The sequence below is a fragment of the Leptonotus elevatus genome, chromosome 8 (genome assembly GCF_054856555.1).
Source record: "Leptonotus elevatus isolate MCC_2025b chromosome 8, RoL_Lele_1.0, whole genome shotgun sequence".
NCBI classification, from domain to species: domain Eukaryota; kingdom Metazoa; phylum Chordata; class Actinopteri; order Syngnathiformes; family Syngnathidae; genus Leptonotus; species Leptonotus elevatus.
Genome location: NC_141246.1, coordinates 26796908 through 26806064, shown reverse-complemented (window position 1 = coordinate 26806064; position 9157 = coordinate 26796908). Strand labels below are relative to the sequence as shown.

General features: G+C 41.0%; 1 pseudogene; it reads left to right on the top strand.

The window, feature by feature from the left end:
- The first annotated feature begins 218 nt into the window (after positions 1 to 218).
- Positions 219 to 2493, top strand: LOC147170329 (uncharacterized; annotated as a pseudogene).
- The last annotated feature ends 6664 nt before the right edge of the window (positions 2494 to 9157 follow it).

Sequence of the window (9157 nt, the reverse complement as noted above, 5' to 3'; positions counted from 1 at the left end):
TGGACAGGGATAGCATGATCTAATTTTATTTCAGGATGGGGATGAGTTATTAAGACATATTGAAAAGCCTGGCATTACAAGGAATCATCACAGAGAGACATTTAAATAGACTATTGAGGGTCAGGTTGCTTCTCTGGCGGAGGTACGACTTGGATGCCGGGATCGATTTCATTGTCGATCAACTACAAGGCTCTGGAAGGGAACATGGTTACTGGTGGATGTATACCAAATGTAAGCAACATAATATTTATATCAGAAAAGAAGACGTCAGAATGCCCCTCTCTCTGCTGGACCCCTTCGGTTCCCAAATGTTTTGTGGAAAACACTACTTCACCTTTATATTTTTATGCAGGATCATGAGTGGTCGGCGGCAACAATGAATACACAGAGACTTGATATGCTTTTGCTAGAATAACTGTCTTTTATTCCCCGCATATTTATTTATTCATTTATACTGTGCTAGAATAATCGTTCGTTTTATCCCCCGCAAACAGTAATCAACACCTGCGCTGTGCTAGAATGATTATACCTTTCATTCCCCGCAAACAGCAACAATCACGACTCGATTTGCTAGAATGATTATACCTTTCATTCCCCGCAAACAGTCGATTTGCTAGAATTATTGTACCTTTTATTCCCCGCAAACAATAATCAACACCTGCGCTGTCCTAGAATGATTATACCTTTCATTCCCCGCAAACAGCAACAATCACGACTCGATTTGCTGGAATGATTATACCTTTCATTCCCCGCAAACAGCAATTAATACACTACAACGTTAAGCAGTATAATATGATCATCATCAGCGCTTACCTTGACACTAGACCGGGGAGCCTACGGTCCGGGTGAAGCGAGCTGCAACAACGGCTGGGCAATCGTACGTGTTCCACAGCTGACTCCATCCGGACCGTGTGCCGCTCCGTCTTTTATTCGTTAGCAAAAAGTTGTGAGCGTGAGAAACCGAGCTGTCCAAGCCAGACACTCTCGAAAACATGTTTGCGAAGCAGGGAAGGCTGTAGTATAAACAAGGAAGAGTTCCCAGGCTGATCCCGCCCTTTATTTACAAATTGTTGGGCACCTGGGTTCGTACAACAGTTCAGGACAACAACATATCCTTATATAAGAGGTTACATGAGGACATATCAAACCATGGTTATTTTTTCCCTTCACCAAGTTTCTCGGACGCAGCGGCTACGAAGGAGGCAGTACTTTGCTGACGGACCAAACTTAGACTCATACGACAAACTGAAGCCATATGGCATATGCATTAATGGATGCATCGACGGGTTCTCTCGTAATGTGATTTGGCTGCCGGCGGCTCTCACCAACAGCGACCCGTTTTTTGGGGGGGTACTTTTTGGAAGCAGGAAGCTGTGGCATCTTCCCCCAAATATTACGAAACGGACATGGGCACAGAGAACGTCGTGATGAGAGACAGCAGTATTCAAGGAGAAATGACATTGATGACAGAGCTGCGGAGAGAAGTTGCATTGTAGGAGCAAGTACTGCTAACCAGAGAATCGAGATCTGGTGGGGAGTGATGAGAAAAGAAGGAATTGAACCGTGGATCACTCTTTTTGGAGAACTGAAGGATTAAGGATTCTTTACTGGTTATTTTGTTGACAAAGCCTTGTCACAGATGTGTTTCATGCCAATCATTCAGGTAAGTAGCCTCTACAGTAATGTGATTACTGTACACTACAGCAACTCCCCTTCCCCAGAAACTGTACCATTTACTTTGCATGTATGCTTCTGGTTATTATAGTTAGTATTAGGGCTGTGCAATTAACCAAAATTCAATTACAATTTCAATTATTACACGCCACAATTACAAAATCAAAATAATCATTAAAACAATATTAATATTAATTTTGAGTTGTTTAAATTTATGCTTTTGCACCTTTTTATTTAATTTTAATATAACAAATTTAGTTTCATCCAAAATAAACTAAGTATAGTGTTTTAAAGAATGTTTGTCTTATTATATTTTTTACGTTTGAACATTTTCCAAGAACATCAACATTCCCAGTGGTATACCTGATGTCATGTACATGGCCCCTCACCTATGGGGTGCAGAGGGCTGTCTTGTTTCACTGTCTGAAGATTTCAGTCCCATGTGATGTGGATGTGTTTGATTTGTGCACAATAATAATAGAGGAATCAAACTGGGAGTTCCCATATACCATGTCCCAGGCACTTAACTTGTACTTGAATCTAATTAGTGCTGTCAAAGTTGAAGCGTTAACTAATTAATCACAAAAATTACCACATTAATAATGTATTAACGCAGATTAATCACACTATTTTGACCGCAGATGATCCTTTAGCTGACGGCGGATGGTTACGTTAAAGGTAACACAGGTTGTTTGAGCAATAAACATAATTACATGCAAATAAAGCATTTAATAAATGTGTGTGTATGACATTCAGAATATTTGTTCATGTCAAACTACTGGGGTAATTTTTTTCCCATTTTAAATTATGCAAATAATTAACTGATTAGAAAAATAGAAGAATGAGCGTCTGCAGTGGATAATTTTTCTTGAAGACGTCCTCATAACATTAAATATATATTTTAAAAAAACACAACAGGTGCTCTCAAAATTTGGCGGGCAAAAAGTGTTGATAAAAAAGCTTTTTTAATTAAGCAATTAATAGTGATAAGTGATTAATCAAAATTCTAAAATATGATTAATCTGCTTTAAAAAAATTGTCGTTTGACAGCTAATTTAAATATTGATTGGGACACAGTAGATAACAGTGGTTATATTGGAATATGTTTTTCAGCATATTAAACGTTTAGAAGTTAACCTCTTACTGGCAACAACAAAGACGGAACCCTTGCTTTCAAGGACAGTAGCATCTTGGACAGCAAACACATTTACTGGCAATGGAATCATAAATCTATAATGCTTTGAAAATTAAAGAAGACCCAGTAGGCTTCTGTATGGTGTATAATTTGTTATGGTTTTATTGTCATTGTTTTTTCCTGAGCATGTTCACTAAACAGCAGAAGAGATTTAAACAATCCAACGTTTGCTCAGGAATTGTTTCCCATAATAAATCACATTTTCAACAATATAAACTGTAAAAATAGAAAATGATGTGTAAAATAACCCTGTTTTCTCATTATAAATGTCCAAATGTAAATATGTACAAAATAAATAAACAAAATGAAAGATCAACATTTTGTACAAACTTAGTTTGCCTAATAGTTAGCAATAGACACTTTCCGTGGCGGCCGTGGCTCAGGGTGTAGAGATGGTCGTTCAGTAACCAGAAGGCCGGCTGTTCAACCCTCGTTCGACCCCAAGTCATGTGTCGTTGTGTCCTTAGGCAAGGCATTTCACACACATTGCATCCAGTGCTACTCACACTGGTGTATGGAAGGTGCGAATATTTGGTGATGGTCGGAGGGCCCGTAGACTACTTAAGTAGCTTACCGCCACCACAGTGTGAATGTGTGAGCGCACGAATAATGCAACCACTGTGAATAGTCTTTGAGTATCTGATTAGATAGAAAAGCGCTATATAAATTCAATGCATTATTATTATTATTATTACTCCACTTTAAAAGAAGGTGAAACAAATTTACCTATAAAATAAAGGGCACAAACGTGTGAGTGGCTGTTAGGGACATAATTAGACTCATACACAGTACTAAAACGTGTATTTAATATGAAAGCATTGCAGTATAATGTGTGAGGATTTTAGTTGTGTGTATGCGAGCATCTCAGTAGAATTGTGGGTCAAGCGTTTAGGTAGTGTGAGTGTTGTGTGTGTCAGGATTTCAAGTAATGTTGTTTCATTAGTATTTCATTCATTGTATGAAAGTGTTTAAGTTGTGTATGTTGTAGAATATTTCAGTTGAAATTCTTTCAGTGTGAGTGAAAGGTCATCCTGACCTATGTCCCTAACATCCCTGCATACAACAGGCTACATGGGAGCTGTTACATCTTTCAAGTTTGTATGTATTACCTACACCACATCCATTACCCACATCGAGCTTGTGAGAATGCTGTTAAATTTACTGCGGAAATCTGGATAGTTGTGATAACTAATTGTCAGGGTTACATTTAAATCTTCCCCAAATGATGCAACTCCGTGAGACAGGAATCAAGGACCACATCCAAGTTTGTCTTTCTCCAGAAAGGAGAAAGTGGATGCTCTCAGCATCAAAGGACTTCCTGCCTCCACCTCCTTGCTCTTCACATTCATTCACAAGTTTAAAAGGCGGAACAAAAGGCGGTACTAAACTCACAATGATAAAAAACATGCATCTGGTGTGTGTGTGGATGTAGCATTTCAATTGCAGCAAATAGTAAAGTGCTCATTCATGTGATAACTTATACAATTTTTCCAACATTCCCCCTAATTATCAAATTAATAGCACATTTAAACATCATATTGTCAAACTTCGAAATCATTTCTTGATAAAAATCATAACGTGTACTCATTTTGTTCCTGTCACTTAAAACATTGGTGTCATCCAAATCCTCATCATATTGTTCTGTCAATAATATCAATACCACATAGAGCATGACGTAACATTCTCTTTTCATCAACAATCATATTAACGGAATAATCATCAATACAACAATATAATCCAAAGTGTTGTCCATAAAATGCAATCAATGTGTTGTCGCACGTTCCTTTCAAGTCCTGATTTCCTCGTTAAGTTGCAGGTAGAAATCACCAGATTTTTTATTGTCTATTCGAGAGGGAGAGGTTATAAGCACATCACCTCTATATTTGTCAATCAGTAACGTGTTCTTTTCCTGTACTTGATCCATCGAGTGTGTATGTAATATCCAGTGTTCGTGCTCCAATGTGTGTATTGTCCAATGTTCGTAATCCAGTATGTGCAATGTCCATTGTTTCTGTACTTATTGTTCAGTGTTAGTAATTCAGCCAGCTGTCTCTCTTCCCCCTCAAGATGGCCCCAAAAACAAAACATAAAAAACAAAAGACAGCTCCAAATGAGTCAGATCGCATCTTAACCTCCCGTTGGATTCAGGAGAAGGACTCGTCTCCTTGATGTGTCCCTTCCAACACTTCCTGCACAATTGACAGGCCCTGGACTTCACAGCGGTTTGGGGAACCCATCCTCCTCAGACTGACTTGGTCAGGTCCACAGCAAGACAAGCTGTTTGTCTTTCCCCGCTCTGATCTTGATTCGGTCACGCTTTGCTCCGCAACCGGACAAGCTGTTAGTCAATGGTACCTGTTGTGCCGTGCGATAGGTGAATCCAGGAAGGTCGTTCAGCAATATTCACAGCCTTCCTTTAAATAGTCTATCACACAAAATTCCATGCGGGCTAAACTGCCATGTTCCTTTTATAATTCTCATATACATTTTAACTAAATCCAAACTATCTAACCATAATCTTCATACCTCGGTCATGTACAAAGTGACTTTCATTCATTACTCCAAATAACTAATATGCCATATAGAGACATTATATATTTACACCATGCTTTTGCCATAATAATAACAACGTCCAGTTGTTTTGCTGGAACAATTAACTTATTTTTAAATTTTAAAACCATCAATCAGTACTTGGTAATATTTAAAATTGTATTACCTTTGTTCAATTCAATAAAATCCGTCGCTCTAACAAAAACATCGAATCACAAAATTTTAAAAACAAAAAATTTCATTATCAAATTCATATGTAGTTAACTCTTTGACCGCCATAAACGTTATAAGACGTTTAGCATAAACCTAGGGAAGGGCGCCGAGGACGTTAAAAGACGTCCACTATGTTTTTTTTTTGAGAGTTGGCATCGACCAATGCAGATTGATGATGATGATGATGGTGAATCCCGAGGTTGACGCCACAGTTGGACGCCACAGTTGGACGCGGCCTTTATTCTCACGTCATAAAGCATCACCGGCTAGCTCTGCTAACGCCGGAGCTCCACATGCGGACATTTTGTCGGACAATGAAGAGTACCCCGAGTCCAATGCATATTCATCGGAGGAGCGGGTACAGTCTGATCACGGAGAAGACACTGTTTCTGGACTACGATGCCACCATGAATGGAGTGGATAAAATGGATCAGAACACCTTTTACCACCCGGGGGAGAAAAAAGAAAAAGAAAAACTGTCGTTGAAACATCCACATATTTGTAAATAGCACCACAGTTGCACACATTTGTAAATAGTTTGCCAAATTGTTGTCAAATTGTTACACTGTTGAATGTAAATAAACGTATTTTGCTATCAAAAAACACTTTTTCATTCTTGGTGGTAGTGTTTTATAGAAGTAAAGCACTATTTAGGTGTTTGTGGCATCATTCATGGACAAAAAGAAGTGTAAAATTCACTAGAATGCATGAAATAATATCGTTTCACTAAAAGCTTGATTTCTCCGAATTTGAGTCCAAAACAAGCGGAATCGGGTGAAACTAACCATTTTCTATTGTTGATTACTAAAGAACGGAATAAGGTAGAAACAAACTTTGCATCTTGAAACTGCGGCCGACGTGGTTCGGGGACTTGAAACTGCGGCCGACGTGGTTCGGGGACTTGAAACTGCGGCAGACGTGGTTCGGGGACTTGAAACTGCGGCAGACGTGGTTCGGGGACTTGAAACTGCGGCAGACGTGGTTCGGGGACTTGAAACTGCGGCAGACGTGGTTCGGGGACTTGAAACTGCGGCAGACGTGGTTCTGGGACTTGAAACTGCGGCAGACGTGGTTCTGGGACTTGAAACTGCGGCAGACGTGGTTCTGGGACTTGAAACTGCGGCAGACGTGGTTCGGGGACTTGAAACTGCGGCAGACGTGGTTCGGGGACTTGAGGCTTGCCACTCAGAGCGCCACCAGCCGGAGCCAGGCGACGCCCGAGTTCATCCAACAATTTCTTTGTGGCTGCGGCAAGGAATTGTTCCTGGGGTGACAGCGCTCCCGCTGGGTCCTTCTCTGGTTGGTTCATTCTGTCAAAAGAGTAAAGTTTGGTGGAGGACACAGTCGCAGGGAAGCAGGGCAAGGAGGCCAAGGTGAAGTGAAAAAAGGGACTTTAATTTCTACAAAACAAAAAGCGAACTCCAAATTACAAGGTAAAACAAAACATGGGGAGGACAACAAGTTAAAAACGGGCAGCATGACATGAGGGAAAGACAATGAACCAACACAAACAGAGGGGAGACTGGAGACTAAATACATAGACGCTAATGACACAACAAGACACACCTGGGGCAAGACACAAGTGGCTGAGGGCACTGATTGGTTCACACGAGGAAGGGCAGGATTACACACTTAACAAGACCAAGGGAGAACACACAAGGAAAACAGAACCCAAACATGACACTTTTCTTGTTGTGTATCCATAATAACCACTTTACAGTCAAAACATAACCTAAATATTTGTTACGTTTGTTGTATATCCTATATATATGTATTTACCCCATATTTACTCTTGCTAAGTTTTTTGAAGCATTTATTCTGTGAAGGGGAGTATGACCCATGCCCCTGTCATACTCCCTGACAAGAAGAAGAGCCGTGGACCCACCGCAGGATGGTACCGTGTCTGGAATGTTTTACAATTGAGGCTTAACTTTAAAACATGTCTGCATTGTATAAAAGTCAGGGCTGCGAATGTGTGTTTAGAGTGTCGAGAGGAGATGTGAGCTCTCTTGTCCGCTCTCCTCGGCGAGCAAAATAATATAAATCTCCTGTCCTCCCCTCAGATCGTTGTCCACTAAATGCTCCAGGTTGCCTAAACCTGACATTAACACACCCTTGTTTTACAAAAGTGTAATATAACCTTATTTCCAACATTCTCCGTTTTTTAGTAAAGTTTTTAAAGTATGTTTTGTTTTGTTTTACAGTTAAATTCATTTTCTTTGATGCCATAAAGAATGTCATCCATTTCAAATGTACCCAAGCAATTTATAATTGCTTGAGAGGGTATTGTGGGACATTCACAATATCCTTGTGGTAATCATATACAGTGTATATATCATAACATTTCCTTACAGTGTAAATTTAACCAGAATATACAATTTGGGTGTACAGTACTGTTATAGTATTGCCATTCATTACTTAAATTTTCATCAAGAACATCTTGCTTCAGAATCCAAATTATCTAATAATGTGTGTCCAGTTAGTAATTTTAGTACTTTCAATCAGCACTCCTGCCTTTAGCAAGTCCTTATTACTAGCCAAATGTATCTTTAATTCAGCATCTTACTTCAATAAATAGTTTTTTAGCATAGATAATACTCACTTCTTCGCTCTAATTTCCATTTATTTACATGCTGTCATCACACCAACATCAGAATTACTTAATATTCACAACTCACAAGGAAACAGGTTAAACAGCTCTTCCTGTTCAGTTTTTAAAGAAAAACAAAAGTACTGTCATCTCTATTCCTTTTTTTTGGTTTTGGTTTTTGTATGTGGGTGTGTTTGTGCATGTGCGTGTGTGCGCGCGTGTGAGTGTGTATTCATTAGTTCACCTAAAACCTATTAAAAAATCCCATACCGTTCACCTAAACCGAACACTTCAGAATCCAGCCAGAGTCGTGAGGCCGTCAGGAGACCCGAGGAAGGACCAAAGAAAAGAAAGGAAAGTGAAATCCAGCACCGACCAGACACCACCCACCGGGCCACCAACCAGAGTCCTTCACCAACCCCAGAAACATCTAAATTCCAACAAATCAGGGAGACCTCAAGAGACCAAAGGAGAGACTGAGGAAAGGAAGGAAGGACAGACGAAGCAGAGTGAGATCCACAGACACCAGCCTTCACTGATTCAACGACCAGTTGGAGGAAGCAGATTGTGTCTGAGTTTCGATAGATGCTGGTGTGGTGGATCTGGTATGCATGAAAATCTCCACCAAAAATGGGAGCCGTCGACCCCTGCCTCAGGGCCCCCCAGGCCACGGCAGCGGCAAGGGACAACCCCCGGGCCCAGCAGGGGCCACCGGCCGGAGAGCAAACCCAGGAGCAGGAGCGCCCCCCACCCCAACACGGCCCGCACCCCCAACGCAGCAGGACGGGGCCCTGCAGGCCCGCCAGGCACACCACCGGTCCACAGCTGCCGCTCCCCCCGCCACCCTCCACCCCGCCATCCACCCCAACCCAGCCCCAGCCGCCCAGAGGGGGAGAGGAGGAGGAAGGATGACGAGGGAGAAGGGACAAGGAGGC